Raw genomic sequence first — 15,333 nt, forward strand, 5'->3', positions numbered from 1 at the left:
AAAGCTATACAAAGAAATACTGTCCTAGATAGATAGATAGATAGATAGATAGATAGATAGATAGACAGAATTATTCCTGATGATATTCTGCTATGAGAAAAGGATCTACCTCATTTAGGAGGAGGAGGAAGAGGAATAAGAAGAGGAGGAAGAGAAGATGATGGCAACGGCAATGACAACCCTGAGCAAAACAGAGGAAAATTAAATAGGCCAATATGACTGCTCTAAATTATCCCTCCAGAGGCTAGTAAGATGGCTTAATGGGTAAAAGCATCTGCCACCAAGCCTGACAACATGAGTTCAATACTCAGGATGCACCTGGTGGAACAAGAGAACTGACTGCTCCAGGTTGTCCTCAGGCCTCCACATGTACAACATTGCTCACGCACACACAAATATATAACAGGTTAAAATATAACGAAAATTAAATAATTTCTCAGGGGCTGGAAAGACACCAGTGGTTGAGAGCACTGAATGCCTCTTCCAGAGGACTTAGGTTCAATTGCCAGCAACATGGCAGCTCACAACTGTCTGTAACTCCAAGATCTGAAACTCTCACACAGACATACAAATAGGCAAAACACCAGTGCACATAGAACAAAAACAAGTCATTAAAATATATAAATAAATAAATAAATAATCTCTCTAAAGTGGGTCCTTCAGCCAGAATTCTTTTTTATTCAGAAAAACTACAAGTACATTTTTAAAGACACCAAAACAGCAAGGAATCACAATCATAAAGTCCCTTCAGAAAAGAATATACCCACAAGCATGTTTCAACCTGCCCAGTTATTACTACCGCTGGTGTACTGATGCTGTTAAACACAGACACCATGGTCCACACCATCCTTATCATCAATAGTCAGGATGTAAGACTTAAAATCACTGCTTCTGTTACTCCTAAAGTAAAGTGGGATTGTGCTATTAGTGCCCATCACAAGACTGGATCTTTAAGGCAACATCTGACTGCTTCTAAATTGTCCCTCTTTCTAGCGTACTACCTTAAAAACAACAAGCATCATGGACAAAATGAAAATAAGCACACTCTCAGGGAAAGACCTGAAGATTTCATTTATATTCAGTTTTTTAAATACCTCTCTTTTGCACTGTTTCTGAAAGGTGAGGAGCTGCTGCCAAGTCTAGATGAACAGATGAACTACTTCAAACTTCTGTATCACTACCAAACTCATTTTTCTTGCCTTCTTTAAATTCAACTCTAAAACTTCAAGGAGCCTTACCTGGCACCCAGATAAGGGCACATGCCCCTCTGAAGTATTAATGAAAGACACTAAACCCTTGCTACACTGCAGTTTCCCCCACATAAATGTCAGCTTGCCATCAATCTTTCATCTCTGCTTCCCTACCACAAAATCCATATACTGACTCATTAATAAGTGTTTATGGATAAAAAATGACAGAGAATGAAATCAACTATATAGAAATCCATAAAGCTCTAACACTTCATAAAATTAAAATGACCTTTGAAATTCATAATGATATTAACTTTCTTCTAAAAGAAGCACACTCAGGAAATCTAAACTTAAGGGAGTGCTCATAAGGAAAGTATTAAAGTACCAAGCATATAACAACATTAAGTTATTTCACCCACCTGCACCCCAAAATTTATTTCATCTTGCTTTATTTATCTTACATGTATATATGTTTTCTCTACATATATGGCTTTGCACTATCCATATACCTGGTGTCTGTAAAAGCCAAGAAAGAGCACTGGCTTTCCTGTGAATGGCGTTAGAGATGGTTCTGAGCCATCATGTAGGTACTGCGAACCAAAGCTTGTCTACAGGGAAAGTAACCAGTGCTCCTAACCACTGAACCACCTCTACAGCTCCCAAAATATATTTTTAACTAAAGGTGGGGGGGGGGGAGAAGACCTGCATTTAGTTTAGACAACTATATACTTTTATTCAGTGTAAGTACAAGAAACCGTATATTTAAAGAATGATGACTGTTAAAATGTATTAAAGAACTAAAAATATCCACTATAACTATAAAACCTCTAGGGTGAAAAAAAAAAAAAGCTTCTTCTACTGGCATAGACAGCAGTGTTGATGGATATCACAGCTAAAGTTCAGGCAACAAAGGCAAACCTAAACAAGGGGCTACATTAAACTGAAAAACTTCTACCCTAATAAATAAAAGGATAGCCTACAGAATATCTGTAAACCAAATTATCATATAGCTACTGATATTCACAACACACACTAACTTATGCCCAAAAAATGCCAATTTAAAAAATGAAAACTCTAAGCAGACACTTTTTCACAGAACATATAAAAACAGACAATAGGTATGTATAAAGTTGCTTAATATCATAAATCAAACATAAATCAAAACCACAATAAGATATCATCTCACCCCTATTAGAGTAGCTGTATTATCAAAACATTGTTAGTAAAGGTATAGAAGGAGAGGAGCCTTCGAGTACTATGAGTAGAATATAAATTGGCACAGACAATATGAAAAACAATACAGAAAAAATAAAGACTCTTATGGAAGAACAGGAGGAAGGACTGAGGACCCTGAGGAGATAGGGACTCCACAGAAGACCAACAGAGTCAATTAACTTGGACCCTTGAAAGCTCTCAGAGACTGAAGCACCAACCAAAGAACACAAGGGCTGGACCAAGGCCTCCCCACTCATATATAGCAGATGTGCTTGCTTGGTCTTCATGTGGGTCCCCAATAACAGGAGGGGGCTGTCCCTAAAGATGTTTATTGATCCTGTTACCCTAACTGGGTATAAGCCAAGGTGGGGGATATCCAGGCAGCATCTCAACCTCTCAGAGGAGGAGAGGGGACTGGGAAGAGGAGTTGTGTGAGGGGGACCAGGAAGGAAACAGAGATCAGGGTGTAAAGTGAATAAAGAAACAGGAAAAAGAAAGAAAGAAAATCAGAATGTAGTCCTTTCAAATAAAAACAAAAGAAGCGGCTAAGAAAGTGTAATTTCTAAACACAACACAGCCACTACATTCATGAATTCAGGGCAACTCTGGGTTGCTACACTAGGTCTGCACATGAATGGGGATGTCAATAGCAAGCCATGGATAGAGAACAGGATCAGGGCACCCTAGCCTTAGTGTTAAACTATTTGCTAATAACAGAGTTGGGGGAAGGTGAGACACTGAGTTCTGTTATATAGACTCTGATGACCCCAACAGATTCCAATTTAATGGTTACACAGATGGCTTTGGCTAAACTAACAGGATCAAAACCAAAAGTCATAAATCTAGAAAGGGGACTGGTAGGGGGTAAGAATGATTAAAAAAAAAAAGAATATGGGGGAGAAAAGAGAGGGTCGTGGAGATAAAATCACAGTGGTGTGTGTGTGTCTGTGTGTACAGTTTTTTCTGATACACTTTTTTATGAAATTGGTTCTTGGGGCAGTTTTACACACACACACACACACACACACACACCAAGAACCTTTTCCTCCTCCATTACTCCAACCCACCCCCGAGCCATACTCAGAAAGCAATAGGCAGCTTTGCGCCAAGTTAGTGTTGCTGTCACCTCTGTCTTTCCAGATACCATCAGGATTATCTACCTAGATCTTATCAAACACAAAACCTCTGAAATGAGAGCCTAGATACTGCCAACATCATACGCCTGGAGGTGGAGAAGGCACCTGTAGAAAGAAGGCACCACTGATGGCTCTCATTGGTAGAAACGCCTCCACTGAAGGTCCTGGGACCCAAAGTACAATAATCACTGGTATTGATATTATCAGGAACCAGTTTCACAAAAGAACCCTGTGAGATATTTATCAAAGATTACATGAAGCCAATCAAAGACAAACTGGTAGAAAAAACAAACTCCTTTATGCCAGAGGTTGCAGAACAAATCAAGTACGTCTCTACTAATCTCAGAAACTACCATTTCCTTCTTGATGAAGACACAAATCCATTTAAATGGCACAGCTATTGGGCTGGAGTGCCAGGAGTCATGCTCATATGTGATTTTCTTTGAGGACTGCTTAGAAATAAGAAAACATTAACAAATTTTACAATCACTTTCAATCTATTACTTGTCATCACAGAGGCTGCTGCCTGTTAATCCACACAAAATCAAACTTAAGACTAATGTGACTGGTGTCATCTTCAGCTCTTCCTCTATTCTGACCTTATCTGTAAGAAGAGATTGCTGAGATTGCTGGGGATTGTTTTTAAGAAAACAAAGAGTCTAGCTGGAATGATGGCTTAGTGGTTAAGAGCACTGACTGGTCTTCCAGAGGTCCTGAGTTCAATTCCCAGCAACCACCTGGTGGCTAACAACCATCTGGAATGGGACCAGATTCCCTTTTTTGGAGTGCCTGAAGACAGCTACAGTGGACTTATATAAATATAAGATTTTTAAATAAATCTTAAAAAAAGAAAACAAAAGTCATGGAGAGTATCTAACAATAAAAAATGTAATTAGACACACACACAGAGAAGAGACTGGTGATGAAATATCTTATAGGTCACCTAATATCCTCTTCATTGCAGAAAAGAAGGAATTCCAAATACTACAAATCTTTTTGTTTGTTTGTTTGTTTTTGTTTTTTTGTTTTCAAGACAGGGTTTCTCTATGTAGCCCTGGCTGTCCTGGAACTCACTCTGTAGACCAGGCTGGCCTCAAACTCAGAAATCCGCCTGCTTCTGCCTCCCGAGTGCTGGGACTAAAGGCGTGCGCCACCATGCCCAGTGCATACACTTACTTATAAGATGGCTCAGAGATTAGAGCACTTATTGCTCTTGCAGAAAACCTGGCTTTGGTTCCCAGCACCCACATGGATGCTCACAACCATTTGTAATTCCAATCTGGGGGATCTGACACTCTCTTCTGACCTCTGTTAGCACCAGGCACTCACATGGTGTGCATACGTACATGCAGGAAAAACATTCATACTCATAAAATAAATAAATCTAGGAAAAAAGATTAGTTATATAATGTATAGTATCTTATATAATAACTACCCTGATATAAATAATGCTGGCTTGTTATTTTTATATATAGAAGAACAAAAAAGAAACATTGTCCTTTGCTTTACTTTGTTCTTTTAGGACATGGTCTTTCAATGTGGCCCTAGCTAGCCTAGAACTCACTCTACAGATTATGTTGTTCAATTCTCTTGCTTCTGCCTCTCTAGTGCTAGGTTTGAAAACATCTGCTATGTTTTCAAACACCTATCAGTAAAGGGTGCTATTTTTACCTTTTTCAAAGCAAAAAAAATGCCAAAAAGCTAAAAAACTGCTAAAGTTTAAAAAAAAAAAAACTCAATGGAAAAAGTACAAAAAGGAAATGAAATTCATACTAAAAAAGAGCAATTAACATATTAACAATCTCATTTCTATAAGCTATAGTTAGATTATCCTTTTATCTTCAAATAGTAAAGATGGTAAATTTATTGTTCAAAATACCAAATGCACCAGGGAAAATATGTTTCATATATCAAAACTAATGACAATGTTGACAAGAAATGGACATTTCAGAACTTTAAAGGAAAACTAAGATGCCTAGAGTAAATGAAAACTAAGCTGTATAACTCATGCAGGGTTTCTTTAAAATCACTAGTTATGAGCAAGTGTTCTGTGATGAAAGGCAATGTGGGAGGGCAGAGCCAAAGGAACCCCACAGAAGACAGGGAGAAAGGATTGTAGAAGCCAGGGGTTCAAGGACACCACAAAATCATGGCCCACAGAATCAACTTAACAGGGCTCATAGGCTTATAGAAACTGAAGTGACAAACATAGACCCTGTGAGGGTCTGAGCTAGGTCCTCTGCATATATCTTATGGTTGTGTAGCTTGGTGTTCTTGTGGGACTCCCAACAATGGAGTGGGCTATGTCTCAGCCTTTTGCCTGCACTTGGGACCCTTTTCCTCCTACTGGGATGACATATCCAGGCATGATATACGGGTTTGTGCCCAGGCTAACTGTATCTTGTTACACTATGTTCAGTAGCTATCCCTAAGAGACCTGGTGGTGGTGGTGGTGGTGGTTTAAGAGAAACGGAGGAGTTGATCTGGAGGAGCAAGGAGGTGCAGGGAGGGAGTGGGAGGAGTGGAAGGAGAGGAAACCACAATGGAGATGCAAAGCATGTCAGAAGAATGAAAGTTTGAAAAGAAAAAAAAAAGCAATGTGGAAAGAAAAAATTCTATTTCATCCTACATATTACAGCCCATCATGGAGGGAAGCCCAGGCAGGAAATCAAAGGAAAATCTTAAAGCAGAAGACATGGAGGAAAGTTGCTTACTGGCTTGTTCTCTCACTTAGGCTCAACCCAGGACCACAAACACAGGAGTTGCACTGCCCACAGTGGGCTGGGCCCTCCCATATCAATCATTAATCAAGAAAATGGCCACAGGCCAATCTCATGGCCCAGGTGACTAGCTTGTGTCTAGCTGACAATAAAAACTAACCAGTATAGCCAATAAATGAACTAAGATTTAAATAATAATATCCAATTCTATCTTTCCATCAATCTTGCTAGGAAGCTACTGTTAGCCTGATTCTCCATATGGAAGTGGATTGCTCCTCATCCTTTTGGCTAAGGTCAAGTGTAGTGTTTAGGTATTAAAGTGTAAAAGGTTGAGGAAAAAAAGACATTGTCTAAATTACTCTTCACTGTCACTTAATAATGTTTCTTTCCAACAAATACTATCCTAAGCATGACTAGTAAAAGTGAGACAAATATGACAGGGATTTAAAATGAGCGACTGTATATCTTTCTATGAGAAAAGATTGATGAAGCCTGTTCCAAACAGCTACTAAATTACTAAATAACTCTATAAAAACCTCAGCATTCATACTGTCTGCCAATACATGAATTGATTCTAGCCAATAGTTGATTTTTCATTAATTTATGAATACAATATAATCACAGCATACCAAGAAAAATAAAATACTTAATTACAGAGAAATAAACAAATTAACATAACACAGCCAAGAGTCATGGATGCACCTGTAATCCCCATACACAAGAGGCTGAGGCAGAAGGCTAAAGTGTCTGAGGCCAATATGGCCTGTAAAGTAAGGTCCTGCCTGTCAATATATTATACACACATACATATATATACATGGGTGCTTAAGTGCGTTTAGTAACCATTCTCAGAATCATTTACATTTTTTAAAATTAATAGAGGGCCTCAAAATGGCAAAGATATTTTAAAGTATACAATAAACACTCTACAGTATGGCTTATCAAATTTGGGGTTTTATGTCTTTTAAACCTTAAAAATTGAAAAACACATATCTGAATGATTTTATAAAAAATTGTGTTTGCTGTTTGTATAACATGTAAAAGTAAGTCTGAAGTGTGGGCATAATGACACATACATGTGTACAGGAGAGATGACATTGAGAAATGTTTCACTGATATATGGATGAATTCTACACTTTCCTTGTAATGTGTTTCTTCCCCAGGAGTCTGGCATTCAAAACTCCCTTCGTGTTTTATTAAGTAGCCAAACCAATTATTTTTAGTTGTCTACCAAGAAGCCCATATTTTCACCACAAATTCCAACAACTAATATCATGTGTACACCCTTAGAACTGATTGCACTGTTTTAGAATCTCAATTAGTAAAATCTATTATGTCTCATAAAGCGAAAAAGATTGTGGCCACTTAAGTAGCTATTCAATTTATATGAAGGATGCTGGCATGCTGCATCTAAATTCTCACTGCACTTTTTCAGGTGTGCTGTCCACCTTGTAGAACAAGGTTCATGAGACTGCTGCAATGGTCTAAAATGACATGACAAAGTAGTTAACACATCGGAAGCTTATGAGACTGCTGCAATGGTCTAAAATGACATGACAGAGTAGTTAACACATCAGAAGTTTAAGTAAATGAGAAAAACAGTTTAGCAATGACACAATTCATATTTATTTTGGAACCACAGCACATCCCAAAAACTCTTGTGTTTTACCAACCAAGTAGTTATTTACTATAGCAACTTCATTACCAAGATTTCCAAAAATTTTCCACACACTTCAGTGCTGAGCTATCAAAGTCTGTGTGTGTGCTGTTACCTAGGCAACATGAAAGAGGACTTTTACCTTTACAGACTGGAGGGTCAAAAAAAAGGAAGCCTCCTTCAAACTGTGCAGGATTTTAGTTAGAAGCTTAAGTGCGAAATGAGCACACAGAAAAGCTCAAGAACTGCCACCAGTGTTTCAGTCTGGTAAACAAACAGAACTTGCTGCCATTTATCTTCATTTCTAGCCACCAGTGTCCCTGCAGAACAAGGTATGTTCCAAACATATTTCAGAACATGGTCAATCATACCAGTTGTCCAATAATACTGAAATCCAAGAAAGCTTTTGGGGTTAAGAGTCAAGCCCTGAGGCTTGAAGAGGTGACTCAGTGGGTAATATATGTGCTATAAAAACATGAGGCCCCCAGTACCCAAGTAATCATCAAGCCCATATGTAACCCCAAGAGGTCAGATATAGAGGCAAGGAAACCTTGGAACAAGTTGGACAGCTAGACTAGAACAATCAACAAGCTCTGAGTTCAGGAGACCCTGCCTCAATACATACGGTGGAAAGCAAAGCCATCAGAGCAGACCTGACATCAACCTTTGACTGCTACACACATAAACCCATGCATATGAACACATGAAAATACACATACATACATGCACATGTGTACACACACACACACCCTTACTCACCCCTGCCAATCCCTTGAATCTGGATTTAGTATGAAATGTCTACCTTGCTGCTCTACGTTCTGAAGCTAGGAGCTCAAAAACTACCTTTCTGCCTGAACCAGAACAGCCTCGAAAACATAAGACCCAGTCATTTAGAAACCACATTCTAGAAGATCTTTGTAAACACAATTATTTCCTGCTCTAGTATAGCCAATTTGATGCTATCTACGGAATTAAGCAAAATGAAAGAAAAACACTAATATCTTCTTAAAAGCAAAAGATTTTCTCTATCACACTAAGAATCGATATACTCAAGGTGTTTTTCTCTAACTTACAATTTCTCTCTTCAACTTTTACTGTAAATATACGTCCCCTCACTCGTGGTCATGTTTTAATCAGAAGCACAGCATATAAAGCTTGTTTTATGCTAAGGAGTACTAGATGACTCTAGATTTAAAAATAAAAGATAAACTGAAAAGTAGAAAGAAAAACCCCTGGGCTCTTAACCATCTGAGGGTGACTGACTCTCACCTAGCTCTTTCATTACTCTTGCCTGCACACACCTCAAAGCTTCTGATCACCATAGCTCATAGCCCAGTAAGGCCTTTCTCTCCAAACTAGTCATCTTATTTCCACAAGTTCAAAATGCCACCTGATCTTCTAAGCATAGTTAAAACATCCTGTTTCCCCTATCCTTACAACTACAGTGATCTTTCTCACCTCTCTAATCTCTTTACCACTCAATTCTTTCTGCCATGTGTTATCTGTGTTCCCATATTTAATCTTCCATATAAGCATGAAGGCGTCAAGGTCAAGGAACATGCCTCATTCATCTCTACTCAAACTGATTAACCAAATCCTGGAACTGAATTAAACAGCTTGGGTTAGGAAAGGACAGAAGCCCACTGGCTGACCAGGTAGGGTATTGATGCATGTCTGTGATCTTAGCACTTGAGAGGTGAGTGAGGCTATGTGAAAGTTTGTCTCTATGAGGCAGACAAAGACAGAAATAGTGAGATCCAATATAGAACCCAGACTTTGCCAACAACTACCCATATGATTTTGGACTTTAGATTTTTGTATATTCATCCGCAGGTTAAAAAAGTATGCTCAACTAGTTTGTATGTCTGTCTGTTTGTGTCTGTTCATTTGTTTTGGATTTTCGTGGGGGTATTGCTTGTTTTAAAGGAGACTGGTAATCTTTACCTGAATATAAAATTAATTGGAAACATCTTCTCATAAATGGCATGAAAAGAATATTTCAAAGTGTTTATAGCCAGTAATATGCTTTACATTTAACAACTGGCTACAGCAGAAAGCTCAAATTATACTATTTTCTGGTTGTCCCTGGTATAAATAATCCTGCTATGACCACTCAAACAACACTATAACAATATCACTGAACACAGAGCTAGGTAGAACGAGATATGTGTAATTTCTGTTCCAAGTCAGCAGCCAATCAGCACAGTCCTGAAAAGATAAAGAGTATTTCACAAAACTGTTATTGAGAGAGAGAGAGAGAGAGAGAGAGAGAGAGAACATGCAGAAGATATTCAGTATTTTATCCAGTGGAGTACAGTCAAAACAGTTTACTAAATGTTCAGTACAATGATCTCCAGTATCTATGTATGCAAATCTTATTCTTGGCTATACTCTCATAACAATTCATATCTCTTTTCAAAACAGAAAGTAACAAGACAGCTAAGACACCTAATGATATCTCTGTAAGACAAATTATGGGAAGGAGGTATGTGGTTTAGAAACAGTGCAATTAAAAAAAGCAAATATCTTATTCCTAATTTCCCCAAAATTCTTAACATAAGCTTGCATCTTCCAATGGAACTTCTATTACTAAGAATTCTCCATTAGAATTAGTTTTGTTTTTAACTTAATTTGCTCTTAAAGACTTGTAGTACTTGCTGCACTTAAAATAGGCAAGGGACAGCATAGTTCACAAACTACTGTTTAGACTTCATACTCCGAGAAAAACTGGTTTTGTTGAAATACTTTTCTGACTTTCTACTTAAGCATGTAAACTGGATAAGGAGAAAAGAAGTTTCCTAAATGTATTTTTGGCTGTACTATGTCTATCACAACAACACTGCCTGTAGCTAGATTTTTCATGAGTATTTATAAAAAGTGTGTTTTCTATTTTTAAGACTATTTAGAAAATAAGAAGGCTCAAATTTTCAAGCACACTAATAATCTTATCCCAAATCTAACTCTAAATCAACTAAAACTACATCTACATGTTTCCTAGGAAAATCCCCAAAACCTATATATTTAAAGAAGACGAAGAAAATAACCCATAATGAATGAGCATAAGCATGAAATTTCTATATCTAAACAATTGTGGCATCTTGTTGGCTGAAAAAGCAATATAGAAAGTAATGAAATATAAAAATTAAAATGTTGAGATATAAGTCTGCTTAAATTCATTAATTCTTAGTAACTAATGTCCACATAGCATTAATGTCCACATACATATACCCAATTTAAATATTAGCTATAAAGACAAAACTCCTGTCTACTCTTAAAAGACAGCAGTCAGGTCAAAAAGTGAGTATATCAGGCTGGAGAGGTGGCTCGGGAGTTAAGAACAATTTATTTCCAGCACCCATGGCTTACAACCACCCATAATCTAAGGAATCCAATACCCTCTTTTGAACTCCAAGGGTACCATGAACACATGTGGTATACACAGACAGACATGTAAACACACACAAAATAAGCAACGCTTTTTAAAGAAAAATTTAATCAAGTCTTTTTTAAAAAGAATTAATGAGTATGTCTTCATTACTTGGGTTCAACTCTGTCTTTTCTGTTTCCATTTGTCATAACAAATAGCTTAAAACTAAAGAAATCCCTGGGTTGGCCAGGCATAGTGGTGAAATACCAGCTATCAAGAAGCAAAGAGGATCACGAGTTCAGACTAAGTTCATACGAACGAGAGCCCAGAATAGGTTATACAGCAAGACCTTGTCTGAGAAAGACTAGAAAAAAATTTTTAAAGTCCTATGTTCAGTCTTTGTATCTCAAACTCTGGAACTGAATCATTTATATGAGACAAGAGTTATACTTTGGGTCTGGTTAATTTCAGCGACTGATGTTTTTCTTGTTGCTCTTTTGTTTTGTTTTGTTTTTTGGTAATACATTTTATAATAAATAACATTAAAATGTTTAAATGTTAGATTAAATGTTAAAAATAATGTTTAAAAGCTGTTATAAACATGCAAAAACTGATTGAAACCTATAAGACATAGGGGCAGGAGAAGAGCTCTGTGCTGGGACTCCCAAAGGCTACAGTATTGATTGACTTCAATCTCCTGAAGCCCTCATCTCCATACAACTTAAAGAATGGTAGCTGAGGGCTGGAAAGTTGGCTCAACAGTTAAGAGCACATGTTGCTCTTACAAAGGTCCAGGCACCCACATGGCAGTTCACAACCATCTATAACTCCAGATACAGAGAATGTGATGCCCTCTTCTGACCTCCAGGGGCACCAAGTACACACACACACACACACACACACACACAGTACACATGCATGCAGGCAAGACACATAAACAATAAATAAATAATAATAAATAATCAAGAATTTTTAAAAAGAAAATGGTAGGCTGAAACAGAGTCCCAGTTCTATACCTCCAGTGCAAGAATTTTATACACCTAACTGTTCCTTCCTTCAGTGTCAGTATGCAAATCTGTTAATCTCTCCCACATAATATTTGTACTTGGAACTACAGAATTTCCACTTTTCACTACTCCCCCAGATCTAAGACTTTCAGCCTCACTGCAGTATCTGAGAGTTCAAATAAATATACAGCAATTAAACCATGTCAAGTTTCAGGCAAAGCAAAGTTTTTCAGAAGTCACAAATTCAGAACTAATGAGCTGACAGAAATGAAAACTCTTGTTTCACTTGCTTTGTAAGTCAATGACAAATATAGTTGGGCTTGGTTCATGTCCATAATCCTAATACGTAGAAGGCTGAGGCAGAAGGACTGCTATAAGTTTAAGGTCAGTGTGGGCTATATAGTAAGTTCAGGTCAGTCAGAGCTACCATAGAAGACTCTTTCTCAAAAAATAAGTAAATAAGGCAAAGGCAGCTCAGAGGTTTAAGAGCACTAGATGTTCCTTCAGAGGACCTGGTTTCAATTCTAGGACATATATGGCTGCTAACAACTGTCTATAACTCCAGTTCCAGGGGATCTGATGCCCTCTTCTGGCCTCCTCTGGTATCAGGCACAGAGGGGGTGCACAGACATGTGTGGAGATAAAACACATAAAATTAAATAAATCTTTAAAAATAAATAAATATCCCAACAAAAATAACACAATCTTTCAAATATTTTTTAAAACACCCTAACGATATAAATCATGAGGGAATGATCAAACAAGCAAAAATTCTCAGAGCAACACAAATATAATATACAGAACTTCCCATCCAATGTTTTAAAAAGAAGGAAAGAAAGAAAACTGCCATAGGTCTACAGCCATGCCTTTTGCACTTGTTTGTATATTTGCTATTTTCCTCAATAATATTGGAGCTTCCTACCTTACTTGCAGCTTCCCAGAGCACAAATTAAGCTTTCCAACATGCTCACAGATAAGCCCTGAACAATCACATCTATTTCTCCCCAGGTGGTTTAGTATATTAGAGTACATCTTGAACTAATTTAATATGGTCATCAATCTAACTCAAAGTCTTAGCTAGCTTCCCAAGAAGTACATTTTGTAGTAACATATACTATATTAAATTCATCTAGCCTTTCTCCTTTCAACCTCAATGTCAGTTTCATATAGAGAACAGAACTGAGATAATGAATCACAGGCCAATTTCCCTTTCCAGGCAGCTTGTAAACTAGTATTTTCCACGAATAGAATCCACTTCCAATTTGACTACAAACTTCATGTCTGTACCTCCTGATCACGATTACTGGACATTCTACAGAAGTGCAGCGACTGCCAAATGTAAACACTACTACCAGAAAAGTCTTAAGGTTTTCAGGATATTGTGTTCTCTGAATTGTGACAGTCAACTATCTACCTCTTCTCATACACAAGAAAATTTAGATGCATTAAAATCGTCTAAACTTTCCATTGACAAAAAAAAAAAAAAAAAAAAAAATGCATGCTTTGACATGTTTCCTAACAGCACTAAGCAGGTCAAGCAAGCCCTTACCATTAAAGGTTAGCGTTTCATTTTATTTGCATACCATCGATTCTGAAAAACGATCGCCTAAATTCGAGTCTTTTTCTGATATAACCAACTCTGAGAAGTCCAAAGAGAATATATAAGCACCTGAACGAAACTGTCTTGAGACCACAAATGAACTTCTCAGTTCAGCCCTCCTTGCTCCTGGCCACCTCCCCAATGGCCAGTGGCCCCTTTCCACATGCTGACGCACTGCCCAGCCCTGCACCGTTGGCGATCCGAGCAAAGTACCAGCTCGGTCTCAGAAACTTTGACTCAGTTATCAGGACACGGAGGACAACATGCGCGTGGGTGTGGATGAGTGCCTGTCGGGGCCCACGCGGTCAACTTTGAAGCGGGGCATTCCTGGCAGGTAGAGATCTGCCCAAAAAACAGCCTATCCCAGACAGCAAAACCACAAGCATCGCCAGCAGGAACGGAGCAAAGTGCGCGGGGCGGAGGAAAGGGAAGAGCGAGGGAAGGACACGGGATCCAACCGACGCTTTCAAGTGGGTAAGAAAATAAACCTGGCCACACGCCCCCCCGGACTCGGGGTTGCTGGGACTGCGAGCCCAGCAGCAGCCACATCCCGGCCGCCGCCGGCGGGGGCGGCGGCAATGTCAGGAGGGCACAGTTGGAGGCGGCGGCCGCCCAAGCCACCACCCGGCCCCAGGTGAGGGGCGCCAACCCCGCCTCCCGCCCGGCCGCCCCACCGCGACGAGCCAGCCACACGGAGAACCCGGGTGTCCCGGAGGCGGCCGACGGTGCTGAGCCCGCCGGATGCCTTCCGTCCCGCTGCTCCAGCATCCCGGTCCCGGGCCGGGCCTCGCACCCCGACCCTCTCTGAACCAGCCCGGTCCACCTCAAAACCCCCCGGAGCGCGGCTCCCCGCCGTCAGGCCGCCCTCGGGCCCCCCTCGAAGGCCGCCTTCACCTCACCTCAGGTCTCCGCGGCCGTGCCGAAACAACAACTCTGTCAGACGCCCGAGTCCCACCCGCCGCCCAGAGCTCTGCGGCCGGGCCCGTCCCGTTCACTCCGCCGCCGCCGAAGCCCAGGGAGGGCGGAGGGAACGGGGAGGAGGGAGCGGGCTGGGGAGGGGAGAGGACCGCACGGCAGGAAGAGGCGAGGGAGGGGGCGGACTGAGGAGGAGGCGGCCGGCGGGAGCGCGCGCGCCCGGCCCCTCGGCGCGGCGTGCGCGCTCCCGAGGGCGGAGGCGCCTTCTCTGCCCAAGGCGGCGGCGCGCGCGCGCGTCCACAGGCTCGCCTGACCCGGCTTGGCCCCCACCCCCGAAAGCGCGGAGTACAAACCTGAGCAGAGGGCAGAGGGCGAGCTAGGAGAGCGGAGGCACGCGAGGACCTCCTCCAGCAGGCGTGCTGATGCCTGGCAATCATCCCCAGCACTGACTGAGTTCTAAGTCCCTTTTGGGGAGATTCTTTCTTAACAAACCTGTTTTACATATTTCCATTCCCTGAGGCCAGTA

At 40.2% G+C, this 15,333-nt stretch overlaps 1 protein-coding gene across 1 annotated transcript in view; it reads right to left on the bottom strand.

Moving 5' to 3' along the window:
• The window catches only part of Rabgap1l (RAB GTPase activating protein 1 like), a 587,625-nt gene extending 572,614 nt beyond the window's left edge, over positions 1-15,011 (bottom strand). Inside the window, exon 1 of the mRNA XM_021173796.3 lies at positions 14,792-15,011. The gene's annotated coding sequence lies outside the window, so the exon portion shown is untranslated. The remainder of the gene's footprint in view (positions 1-14,791) is intronic.
• Between the last annotated feature and the right edge of the window lie 322 nt (positions 15,012-15,333).

The sequence above is a fragment of the Mus caroli genome, unplaced genomic scaffold (genome assembly GCF_978045245.1).
Source record: "Mus caroli unplaced genomic scaffold, Mus_caroli_1 scaffold_1, whole genome shotgun sequence".
NCBI lineage: Eukaryota > Metazoa > Chordata > Mammalia > Rodentia > Muridae > Mus > Mus caroli.